General features: G+C 46.6%; 1 protein-coding gene across 1 annotated transcript in view; it reads left to right on the forward strand.

The window, feature by feature from the left end:
* The first annotated feature begins 756 nt into the window (after positions 1 to 756).
* The window catches only part of LOC115914816 (fibronectin type-III domain-containing protein 3a-like), a 38,722-nt gene continuing 26,333 nt past the window's right edge, over positions 757 to 13,145 (forward strand). Inside the window, 2 exon segments of the mRNA XM_030967593.1 lie at positions 757 to 826; positions 5,380 to 5,470. The gene's annotated coding sequence lies outside the window, so the exon portion shown is untranslated.

The following is a 13,145-nucleotide window of genomic DNA, read 5'->3' on the forward strand; positions in this document are numbered from 1 at the left end:
CATGAGGAAATTGTCCTTAATATCCAACTAAACCTCCCCTGGCACGACCAATGATGGAACCTCTCCTTCCTCTTCTCTTTGCCCACTCAGTCAGGATTGTCCCCTCACTTTCATGCTGTCACCACTAAAGGTTTTGTGGTATGACACCGTTTTAGGGTTCAGTTCACAGTTTTAGGGTCAGGGACATGCTGTGACCCCCCCCAAATTGTGGGGTGCAATGTGCAAAGTGGGAAACCTCCCACTCATCCTTGTCGTGGCACGGGGCACGGAGAGTGGAGACCGCCGAGGGGGCCGGGGCAGGTTTGGTGACAAACTGGGGTGACAAACGATGCCTGGGGGTGACATTGGCCAAGGGGTCAGACAGTGACATGGGGACAGTGCTCGGGGGGTGACAGTGCAGTGCCCGAGGGGGACAGACAGTGACCAGGGGGACAGTGCTCGGGGGGTGACAGTGCAGTGCCCGAGGGACACAGACAGTGACAGGGGGACAGTGCTCGGGGGGTGACAGTGCAGTGCCCGAGGGACACAGACAGTGCCTAGGGGACAGTGCCCAGAGGTGACGGGCAGTGCCGGGGCTGGCGGCGGTGTCCGGCAGCGACAGACAGTGCCCAGACATGTCACCCGCCCCCAGGTGCCACCAGCCGGGGCCGCCCCCCCGCGCAGCTTTCGGCGGGCGCGGTGTCCGGCAGCCGCGGAGCCGCGCGGGCTGTGGTTGGCGCGCCCGCCCGCCCCCGGCCAGCGGCGGCGCAGGCGCGGTGCGCGCATTCCATGATGGCGGCGCGGGCGGGCGGCGGGCGCTGAAGCGGCGGAGCCCGCGGGGCACACGGTCAGTGCCGGGGGAGCGCACGAGCACCGCCGCCGGCCGCTCCCCGGGCTCCTTCCCCGGGCTCCGCTGCTCCCCGGGGCGGCGGAGAGCGGCGGTGCCCAGCCGGGGCGCGGTGGGCAGTGCCGGGAGCGGAGCCCCGCGGAGCGGAGGGCGGGAGGCGGCGCGGAGCCGGGCGGGGGCGGCCGGAGGGACAGGCGGGACCCCGGGGACGGGAAGGGTGTTCTGAGGCGGGGGACAGCCTGGCCTGTGGGACGCGTTCGAGGTGGACGTGGCGCAAGGGGCAGGTGGGGGCAGAATCCATGGGGATCCGATGTCCCGGGACGTGGGGTGGGATGGGGTGAGCGGGATGGGATGGGGTGCCTGGGATGGAATGGGATGGGATGGGGTGCCCGGGGTGGGGTGCCCGGGGTGGGTTGGAGTGCCGCTCGGGGTGCGGGGCAGGCAGGGTTCGGGGTTCCCGGGACAGACGGCCGGGATCTGTCCGGGTGCGCTGCCCTGCGGAGCGCGGGCATCCCCCCGAGACCCGGCGGGTTCGGGGACAGCGCTTCTGGGGAGCCGCTCCTGAAGGGACTCCCGCTGCTCGGGGGCCGGACCGTGCCGAGCCGAGCGGGGGCTGAGCCCGCCCGGATGGGGTTAATGCCAGCCCGCGCCGCGGGTCGCGCTTCCCCCAGCCCGCTCCCGCTCCGCTCCCCAGCGCTCGGATTCTCCGTCTCCTTCTTTCCCTTTCCCCTCCTTGTCCTCCTGCTCCGCGGGGCAGGAGGGGCTGCGATGTGCAGTCGTCCCCCCCAGGTCCCCCCTGGCCGCCCCCCCGTGCTCCCTCCCCGGCAGCCGCTGCCTGCGAATGCCACGTAGCCTTGTAGTTGTTCCCCTTGGCTGCTCCGCAGCTCCGGTCCCAGACACCTCCCCCGCGTCCTCCTGGGCTCGGGGCAGGGGGAGGTCACTGCTGTCAGCCCCTGCCTGCCTGCTGACCATCTTCTGCCCTCCCCCTTCCCGCTGTGTCCCCCTCTCCGCCTTGGGGCAGCGGCAGTGGGGACCCCACTGGGGTCACTCTGCTATTTATGCGTCTCACAAAGGGCTGGGGACTTCAGCAGCGGGGGCTTCCCTTCGGGGACGGTCCCCAGGGATTCTGTGCCCCCAGACTCAGCGGCCCCTCTGCCACCTCAAATCTGAAGTGTTTTGTGTGATAATCTCCGAAAACAGGGCAATAATGCATTGCTGGCAGGTGTATTTGCTCCCTTCAGCAGCTCGCCCAGCTGGCTTCTGAGTTTCATTTCTGTTCAAAACTTGGTTGGAATGATGGAAATTTTCTGTAATTAATAATTGAGATGTCAGTTTCTGTCCATTCTGCTGCTACTTTGTCTTCTCTCTGTCCCGTACTAGTTAATTTTTTTCACATTGGCAGCCCTTCCTTGCCTTCCCTGCTGCCTGATTGGGAATATTGACACACAGATAAGTTCCCCGACAGCCCGCTGCACGTATGTGATTCCTGGTGTTTTCCTAATGTATTTATCTTTACAGCACTGCCTTCAATAGGGAAATACTGTCTCAGTCACAGATGGAAAGACTGAGACACCGAAATATTTATGGCCCAAGGTCGCACAGGAAGTATGTGGTGAGGCAGGGAATTGAATCTAGATTTCCTGAGCCTCAGATTAGCATTTGAACCAGGGAAGCATCCTCTCTGTATTTTAAGCCAATAAATTGACCTTGGAGTTAAGATGCAGTGTAGAAGAAAGTACTTTGTGTTTGGTTCAGTATCTGTGTAAGTAAGCACAGCCTGAGTTGCTTCCCACACTCGCATTCCTTCCCTTGGTTTATGTAATTTGTGAAAGAGGATAAGGTGGTAAAATAGGAAAGATGTTGACTTTCTCAGGGCTCAGTGTGTGATCATGGGTGTTGAAAAGCAGCCAGCTATTACACTCTCCTCTCTCTTTGGGCTTTTTACCTTCCTGTTTCCAAATCTTGGAAAGTTTTGGAGCGCTGTTGTTGTCTGGGAATCTTTTGTTCTCAGCTGAGATCAAGTAAATCTCATTTTCTAGAGAGCTGAACTGATTCACTGGATCCCAGATCTCTTTTTGGGATCCTTCATGGGGCTGTGGATAAACAGGGCTGGGACTGATGGCTCACACAGCTCCTGGAGCAAGCTCTTACAAGTTATTCACTCAGCTGTAGCTCAGGATTGTTGCAGCAAGTTGTTGGAAAACTTGGCTTCAGCTGGAATGGAGCAGCACTTTGACTATGCAGTGGAATAATTTCAGCTTCTTGTGCACAAATACCACCTTGCCCTGCTCTTCTCTTGGGACAGCTGATTTTTGGTGGTGATTTGGCTGTTCATTTTCTTCAATGGTTTTGAGGAATTGGATGTTAGAATGGTTTAAAACAATAACTCCTGGTGGATTCACCTTGAGAGAGAATAAAGATAACTTTGTCTACACAAATCCATTTCCTGCCACAAGCCTTGATCACAAAATACTTCTCTCTTTGATGTTGCACTGACACCAAATCTGGATATAAATGTTCTGTATAACTCTTTTCACGACCTTTTGGTTGTCATTTTTGGAGGTTGGCATTGGCATCCTGTTAACTGTGGGGCTTGTCCCACCCCTGCCAACAATTGTCATCCTTTATGGTTATTTTTGGAAAGGTTTGGTGAGTCCTTAAAAAAACAAATATTTCATATGGACTGTGCAGACAGGAAAAAATCCAGTATTCTGCTCCCGTTCTGCCTGGCCTTGGGTGAATTTCATGTAAATTAAAATTTATCTTTTAAGCTTGAAAGAGCAGCATTTTTATTTGGTGACTTGCTATTTCCACAATTGGGAAACTTGTCAGATTTAGAAGGAAATATGTGACTGGGAAGACATTCTTATAATATTGTTCATCAAAGTCAGGAGCTGCTATGAAATATTGTAAGAATTCTTTCCCTGCTTCCATATTTTCTTAATTTCCTGTCATGATTTCATTGAATCGGAGACGAATTTTAAAATTATCTCTGAAAGCAGATGAGAAAACCTCAATATTAGTAATCCTGCAAGAGGCTCGAGGGAAAAAAATTACATTTCTCACTTCTAATTTTGGTCTGTCTGAAAGCATCAGGTCTGAACTCTCAGTATTTAAACCTGGGGTTGCTCAAGGCTGGGGGATGTGGAAGCAGGAACCTGTGCATTTTTTCACCTGTTTTTAGCACATTGTCATGAAGCTTCCCAAGGTCAAGATGGTTGGTTTTCAGCTGTTATCTTTGCTGCAAGCCAGACCTTCACTGAAAAGTTTTGGATTCCTGAGTGAGGAGCACACACTGAACTCTTTATTGCATTCTTGAAGAGCTTATTGTAAAAGCAGCGATAATTTATTCTTTCAGTGGTGCTAACACAATCCTGTCTGTGTATTGACCAGCACAGACAGACCACTGGCTCCCAGCCCTTGGGCCCTTTCAATCCTAATGTAAATCTCCCCTTGTTCCCAGGATCTTGATTGATGTGGAAAATGCCTCCTTTTGCCCAAGATTCACTCTGGGGGCCGATGCTTTATATTCAATATTTTTCCAGTGTCCCATTTAAAGTAGCTCAGGATGAACATTTGTTAGGTTGTGACTTCAGAAGCATCTTCAGGTGATGTCATCAGTGTGACCTGAAGACAGTGTCACCTTTCTGGTGACAATGACAACGGATTGCTGTGTGGGAGCTCCTCCAGGCAGCCTGAGGAGGCACCAGGATTCAGATTTCTTTTGGAGCATTCCAGTAAAACTGCAGAACATACTGCACCTGCCTGGGCCTTGTCTTTAGAGATTTCAGCAGGAATTTCTCCATGGAAAGGGTGGCCAGGAATTGGAAGGGGCTACCAGGGAGATTTGGAGTTCCCATCCCTGGAGGGGTCCAGGGAAGGACAGGAGGTGACACTCAGTGCTCTGGGCTGTGACAAGGTGGGGATGGGCACAGGTTGGAGTTTATGATCTTGGAGACCTTTTTAATTAATAGTTCTGTGAAGAACAATATTGGGGATTGACCGATCCCTGCAAAACCTTCCTGTGTTTGGAGGGCCAAAAGAGGGCTCAGTTTAGGAAGGTTTTAGTGCTGGATGCAGCTTGAGAAAGGTGGTGATTTTTACATTATTAAATACAACATCTGAGGTGGTTTAACGACTCCTGGAGCTGTTCATTTCCTTCTGCTGGAGCATCTTTAGTGGAGCAGTTTCTAGAATAAAGCTGTGCTGCCCCGTAACAGCAAACTGGGATTGTATTTCCAGCTTTATGTACAGTTTATGCCTTTTTATTCCCCTTATCTGAGGGGAAACGTGTGCAGGACAATTTAAATTTGGGTATGTTTGGAACCTGATTTTTCTGTCTTTATTGCCATGCAGAGGAGTAGAACAGGTATATTGTAGGTAAATAAATAAATCCAGTTATATCCAAAGAAGTCCCCAGTGGAATTAGCACTGCCTGTCCCCTCCTGGCTCCTCTCTTTCCATGGATCTCTGGTGTTCCCTGCAGCTTGTTTTTCTTTGGATTTCATGTTTACCAAGGCACTAACATGAAAATGTGGGATTTTTGCCTGCAGAAAGAAGCCTGAGGACAGCAGACGTTGTTCACTCTGCAGCAGGCGCTGGAACACTCACCAGGAGGAATTCCGAGTCAGGAGAGTGACAACGGTAATTACACAGAATTTAGATTCTCCCAGGTTTTATGAAGTGTTTATTTTCTCATTAAGTCTCTAAGTAACACTTAAAGTTGAAATTAATGTATTTGACAGACCTCTAAACTTAGGACTCTTTTTTTTCTGGAAGAAAGTTCTGGACAACTTCTTATCAAATGGAAAAAATGAATTAGGGGAGGAAGAACTGATTGAGTTCTTGAGGTAAGAAGAGTTTCAGGCTCCACATGAACATTATTGATTTTGTAAGGTGGCAGCCTTATCTCTATTTTCACATTTCTTACTCTTTTTTCTCCCTTCACCCACTTAGCTGGAAGTTTTCTCTTGGAGAGAATTGCATAATTGGCTTTGGATAAAGAAAGTAAATTCTGTTTTTAGCCAAATGCATTTCCTGTGTAGAGAACAGCTGGAGTGGGTGATAGCATTCTGGTAGTGCCTTGCTCAGATCCTTTGGTTTTAATTGGAGATCATGGAACTGAGTTCCTTCTCATGGAACTGGTCAGGTCAGGGAACTGATCTGCTGGAAAAGCAGAAGGGAATCTGTCAAAACCTTGGGGAGGAATGCTGGAAAGCAAAACATGATCAGCAGATGGATTTCATACACGAGATAAAGAAAGAAGTGATAATCATGCTGCGCTCCCTGGATCTGTACAGGTATTTTGGGAGGGAAGGCATTTAACCAGGTTAAGTCCAGGTTTATAAATTCAGATGAAGTTTTTACGGCTGCTCTTCCATGCCCTTTATTAAATAACTTCAGCATTAATATCTCTTCCATGAGAATCAGTTGCTTTCAGTTCTGCTGAGTGAGGTGTTAAAGTGCCCACTGATGTCTCTTGGGTTTGTCATCTCCAGTCAGGAGTGAAGGCAGTTTAGTGTTTGCATGGGAGGAGTTTTATGCTCCTGAAGGATTTGCAAGATGTTCATGTTGGTTTTAAGAAGATTCTGCTTGAAAAAAAGCTTTTTTCTGGTCACCCAGGTGTGTATTTTTGTCCATTTCAGTGTGAGGGGTGAGAGTTATTTAGAGGAACTGTTCAGATTTGGAAGATATTATGTAAACAGCCTTTTGGTGTATTGTAAATTGTCATTTTGCTTTTTAATGCTTGGATTTCTTAAAATATAAACTTGATAAAAACTTACATAAACTATCATCCTTAGGTTCTTCAAAACTGCTAATTTCTACTTAGGCAGTTCCATAAAAATGTGATTCAATCCCCAAACTTCCAGCAGGTTCATTGATTTGCAAATCAATATTCCAAGCTCAGGTACAGAAAGGAATGATTTCCTTTCTAGTGTGCTGCCAGCCATCAACTGAGCTGTGGCAGTGATTCTGTGCTGGTCCTGGCCAGTCACCCAGGCTGAGGGAAGTGTTCCTGCTCCAGCCTCATGGGGATGATCTCACACTTGCATTTTTCCCTTGCATTTTCCATGAACTAAAAAAATGCACATGGTCTGTTGCCACGAGACTGCTCAGCTGTGGTAATTGCAGTCATTTGTTGGTGTGTTTTAGCCCTGGGTTTAAGCATAACCTGTTCTAACCAGCCTAATTTGACCCAGTGCTCAGCTAAAGTGTTACAGCCCCAACCTCTGGTGTTGTGCAAGGAGAAGTCTGCAGCTGCTGTATCAAAATAATTCCTCCTTGCTCAGAGTTTGCTTAATCTGCTCCACTTTGAAGAAATCCTTTGCTTTTGCTGGGGTTTTCTCTTGATTTTGAAGTCTTGTTTAAGAGGGTTGTTAAATGAGAGAGCCCTGTTTGTGCTGCATCCAACACTGGTGATTTGCAGACCAGAGCTGGTGGAAAATCAGCCTTTGCTTCCTTGGAGCCTGCAGAAACCTGGGAGCAAACTCCTGTTTGTTCCACCTGTGAAATGCTGATTTTCCTCCTGTTTTGTTTGGATTAGGCAGCAGCTGACTGCTCTGAGCTGTCTCATGGTAGGGAACCTCTCCTGGAAATGTCCTGACTGCTCTTGGTTTTCATAGTCTGCATGATTGCCCTCCCTGAGCTGAGTTTAAAGTAAATAAATCGGTGGAGATGTGGAATTCAAGCATTTGGGAAAGAGCTTTTGGATCACCTCTGTCTCCTACCAGTAGTGTGTGTCTGCCATCCCATAATGCTCCCAAATTCATGGAGGTACCACCCAGCTCTGGCACTAAAAATGGCTCAGTTTTGGTGCTTTCCTGGCTCAATCCCAGGAGGTTTCATCCAGGTTTGGACACACATGGCGCAGGACAAAGCAGAGCAGCCAAGCTTAGGGTGCTCTTAAATTCTCACTTTTCCTGGTCCTCACTGGAAGATTCTAAAAAAAGCTTTTAAAATACTTTAATATTTATTCCTTGCCATGAGCTGGGTGTTGCTGGCTGGAGGGAGGGACTGGGATGAACAAGGTGCTGTGGAATGATGTGTTCCTGTTGGAGGGAACGTGTCTGCACACACAGCAGCCATTCCTCTGGGTTGCTTCCAATCTTTTCCAGAACTTTTCCCCTGGAAGCTGGTAAATGGGCAGAACTTTTTTATTTTCAAGGAAAAAAAATTACCATAAAATGGCTTCAGTTTTACCTTCCACTTCAAGACAAATGTGTCCCATGGAGAGCAGCTGTGCTCAGTTACGCAGATCCTTCTCCTGGATTTCAGAGCCTTGGGAGAGGCTGCAGCTCCCTGTAGGAACTTGCAGTTCCCAGCTGGCAAACCTTGGCACACTTGGAAACTCTTTGTTTCATCTGCCCAGCTCTGTGGTACTTCCAGGTGGGAATTCCAGCTGCCTTTTTGCTGACCAGTTCAGGTGCAAGAGAGAATTCCAGGCACACACAAGGGCTTGTGCTCTGTCTTGTGCCTCTGGGCAGAAGTTTTTTTGGATTTCTTTTCCATGGGCTGTGGTGTCTGTGGCTTCCATAGCTTCCAAGTGATTTAGAGAACCATTTGGATATAGAATTTCCACAGTATATGGTTAATGTGTAAATAAACTGGTTTGCTTCAAGGCCTATAAAAACCAGAATAATGTTTTAAATTAACAGTTTTACACTTGGAAAATCATATTTTAAACAAGCCCATTATTAAATTGCATTTAATAAAGGCTTTTTCATCTAAGCTTGAAAGTTTTTGCTTTGTGTAGCATTAAGATGTTAAAATGAGCACCTTGGCTTATTCTAGAAAGTGTCACCTTCCTAACAGGTGGAAAGAAAGATATTTTATGTTTAATTCTTTTTATTATTTTCTGTCTCTCTTTTTTTTTTTTTTTTTGTAACAACATTTTTGCAGCTAGAAAATTCCTAATCCCTTTATTTATTAAGCTGAAATGAGAATGAAGCACCTTAATGGCTCAGTCCTTTGAAGTGCTCCATTCTCTGAACATTTGGAGAAGCAGGATTGGGATTAGGACAGGAATGGGACCTTTCAGGAGCTCCTGGATTTTAGTTTATGGGACTGGTCACTTAGGAAGCAGCACACAAGTGCTCAGGATTCAACTCTGCATTTCTGGCAGTAACAGAAAAGCCATAAAAGAACTAAAACAACAAAGGAAAATATTTATCTAAAAGTCATGTCATGTTTGCATTCTAGAAACTGTTATTGCCAATTTTACAGGCCTCCTAAATGAATAATTCTGAAGGCAAGCATGGCCTTAACATGAGCATAATATTAAATAACAGCTCAAATCAAATTAATGCACTCTGGGCACTGGCTGAGCTTTTCTGCCCAGCTCTTCCCAGTGGAGTTTCTTTTGGGAAGAGCAGCAGGGAGCCTGGAAAAACGTGGGTGTAAGCCTGGAGGGTGGGCTCTGGAATCCTGAGGGATGGAGTTTCAGGCTGGAAAACAATCCTGGAGTGCAGGGGAGGCTGCAGGGGACAATTGTGTGATGGCTTTCCTGGCACGCTCCCCCAGGAACCCGATCCAGAGCCAGGGTGAGCCGGGGTGAAAGTCGATCACATCCCTGGGGCAGAGCTCCCGTGGCCTGGCTGGGTTGGAGCTGCTGGTTTTGGGTGATTTTAGGGATTTCTGGGAAATGAGGGATTCCATCCCAGTCTTAGCCCTCCTCCAGGGAGAATTTTAGGAGAGTTGAGGTCTCTGGCCTGAGAGATGAGCGTTGATAGTAAATTAAAAATCCTCCTCGAATCCAAGCAAGCGCTTGGAGCAGAGTGTGGGAGCCTTGTCCTGGTGTGTGGGGCTGGGCTGGAATTTTGGTGAGGTCAAATATGGGGTCTGTGACCCCATATTAAAGTATTTTCCTATTATATTAAAAATCTCTCTCCAGAAAGATCTCACACTGACTTTAAATGGGAGGAACACTGCACACAGGTGTGGATCAGCTTCATTCTACTGCCCAGAGAAGAAACCAAACAGATTTCATATAAACAGTGAAAAACAAGTTTATAACCCCAGACAGAAGCTGTCCCAAAGGCTGGATTTTCATTACAGTAAGTGCTGGATTAAAGATGAGAAGGTTCCTATTCCAAGAAGCTTTCCTGGGGTCACAGACCTCACCTGGTTCAGAGCCACCTCTGGATCAGGCTCTGAATAGTCAAAATATTTGAGCCCATTTCTTGGGTAAGTCATGAAGGCCATTTTCAGGCAGGCTCTCAATAATCAGAATATTTGAGCCCAATTCTTGGGTAGATCATAAGGGACATTTTCAGGCAGGCTCTCTCAATATTCAGAATATTTGAGCCCATTTCTTGGGTAAATCATGAGGAACATTTTCAGGCTCAAGGCTCTGTTGCCCTCCTGGCTGGAAGCCAAACTTCCCACAAGATGCTGTGGCCTAATTCCCTTGGGGGCCGTTAGAAATGATTTCCAGGATTTTAATCAAAACATGGATTTAGTGGGGAACAGATGACTTATGGAGCAGGGGTGGTCCCTGCAGAGCTCAGGTTGTAACTGAGCTTCTGTTAAATCTCTCCTTGCCTTAATCTTGCTCAAAGTAAAGCCAGTCCATCCAGCAGGTCTCATGTGTGGTCCTGGGGCACAAACTATTTTAGGAGTGGGATGGTACCTTCAACACCTTGTTAATTCTGTTCATTGGAAAAATTTGGGTGGGAGAGGGCGGCTTGGGTCTTATTTCCCCAGTTTTTTCTGCTTTAGAATTGCATGGGGCATATCTGGCTTTTTTAGGAATCATAATTAAGGTTGGATCTTTTTGACAAGGTTATTCCTTAGCCTGAGGTTGGGGATGGCTTTGGGATGGCTCTGTGGTTGTTCTTTTTAACAGCCTTTGGAGATGAGTGATGGAAAATTGAACTGACAGAGTGGAGTGTAAAATACTCAGAGATTCAGTTTGCAGGAGATCTGGATTTAAGGCATGGCAGTAATAAATAATATTCTTTATCAGAGATCATGGGGTTTTCCTCCTGCTCAGATAAATATAGTTGCTATATTTTTATGTATTATATAATATTTATAATACTAATTAGTAATTCTGTTAGTATAAAAAGGTGTAAGTAAAGTTCTTTATACAATACTGCTTTTAGTAAAGAGCAATGTTAGTGTAGTTTACTTCCTGCAATAAGTGAAAATTTAGGATCAGGCTGGCAGGTTGCATAAGGCACTGAACCTGGAAATCAGGAAGTCTCTGCTGAATTTCAGGCTCTCCTTCCTGGACACATTGTTCTTTCTAACTCAGGCATGCTGTATTTAAAAAAAAATAAAGTCTCTATTTAATAAGCTTCTTGGAATAGGAACTTTCTCATCTTTAATCCAGCACTTACTGTAATGAAAATCCAGCCTTTGGGACAGCTTCTGTCTGGGGTTATAAACTTGTTTTTCACTGTTTATATGAAATCTGTTTGGTTTCTTCTCTGGGCAGTAGAATGAAGCTGATCCACGCCTGTGTGCAGTGTTCCTCCCATTTAAAGTCAGTGTGAGATCTTTCTGGAGAGAGATTTTTAATATAATAGGAAAATACTTTAATGTGAGACAACAGGAACTTTGAAACTCACTAAATCTGTAATGCTGCAACACATTTACACAATAGATAATCTCACAATAGATGACATGACTAAAGGATACCATTCCAGTGAAAAGGGGTTTTTTTCAGTTTATTAGATTTTTCTTATTTCTTTTATATTACCATTAAGAAATGCACAACCTTTTTGTTCTTCCATGTCCTGCAGTAAATACAGACAAATTCATTGTCAGTGCCTAAAGAGAAACATGTCTGCAAATTGTAGATTGTAAATTAGTGGTGACTGCTCCAAAAACTCTTGATAAAGCAGGAGTGATGTGTTTACCCAGGAAGATTCTTCTGGCCAGAACCTTTCTTCCAGATATTGCTGTGACAGTTTTGAAGTTGCTTCTCCTGTGTCATTGAAGTGGAAGTGACAGAGCTGACGTGGTGCCTCATCCTGAGCTGCACGTTGGAAATGGCTGAAGGAGGCTCAGGAATGCTGGGAGTTCTTCCCAGGGGTTTACAAAACATTTATGGAGTCATTATGGTTGGAAAAGACCTCTAAGATCCCCAACTCCAACCATTTGTCTGTAACTGCCTCCAAGCCCTGGAATTACTCATTATTCCACTTGGGATCCAAACCATCAGAGACAAATGGCTTGGGGACAAGGGCATGGGCTGGACTCAGTGATCTTTAAAGTCTCTCCCAACCTGGTCATTCTGGGAATTCTGTGAATTTTAACATTTCCAGCTGTCTGCTGTGAATCCCTGATGTTTTCCAGACTTGAGGTGGGATGATCCCATATCAGCCAGCCCTCAGGAGCAGCCAGGGAGCTGCAGAGCCTTTTCCATGGAATCTGAGCTGGAATCAATGAGCACTGAGTGCTCCTTGGGGGCTGGCTGGGCTCCAGGGGCTGTGCTGGCTGGAACTGGGGGGGAGGCTGATGCTGGAGCCTTGCAGAGCTCAGCTGGAATTTGGGCTGGAGCAAAGGAAGGCTGATGCTGGAGCCTTGCAGAGCTCAGCTGGAATTTGGGCTGGAGCAAAGGGAGGCTGGTGCTGGAGCCTTGCAAAGCTCAGCTGGAATTTGGGCTGGAGCAAAGAGAGGCTGATGCTGGAGCCTTGCAGAGCTCAGCTGGAATTTTTGCTGCAGCAGGAAGTGAGGTCAGGCCCAGCTCTGTGGACAGGAATTGTTTGCTGCAAGGGCAGTCCTGGAGATTTTCTGTTTTTCTTAGAAGCTTTTGTAGGAGTGTCCCTGGAAAATGTTGCCTTCTTTTGAATATGAGAACAGGACCCTGTTACATGAGATTGTTGAATTAGTCCAGAACACATCTCAGGGCCCGTTTTTACAATATGGATTTGGTTTATTTATTTTAAAATACGTTCTGTTGTGAAAAATTACTGTATTTCAGTTTTTTAGATAATCTTTGAAAACAAAATAATAACTGAATAATCTCTGAAAACAAAAGCTATTTAACTTAACTAACTCGAGTTCTTTAACTTAGAAATGTGTTTCCCACTATCACTTCTTCCAGCTTCAGGTTTGTTGCTGAGATGATTAATGCAAATTATTTTATTTTTTTGTGGTTCTGTGGGCTGAATTCATCCCTCAGCTCAACCCAGGTTTGGGAGTGACCTTTAGCTGATGTGTAATAGAAACCCTTGCAAAAAAAGTGAATCAGGCCAGAAATGCCCTTGCAAAATGTAATCTTTCTAAAATATAATCTGTTGAATTCCATACTGACTCAAAAATCTTCAGGACAGGGTGACAAAGCTGTAGAGACACCTCTACAAGTTCTGCT

The sequence above is a fragment of the Camarhynchus parvulus genome, chromosome 4A (genome assembly GCF_901933205.1).
Source record: "Camarhynchus parvulus chromosome 4A, STF_HiC, whole genome shotgun sequence".
NCBI lineage: Eukaryota > Metazoa > Chordata > Aves > Passeriformes > Thraupidae > Camarhynchus > Camarhynchus parvulus.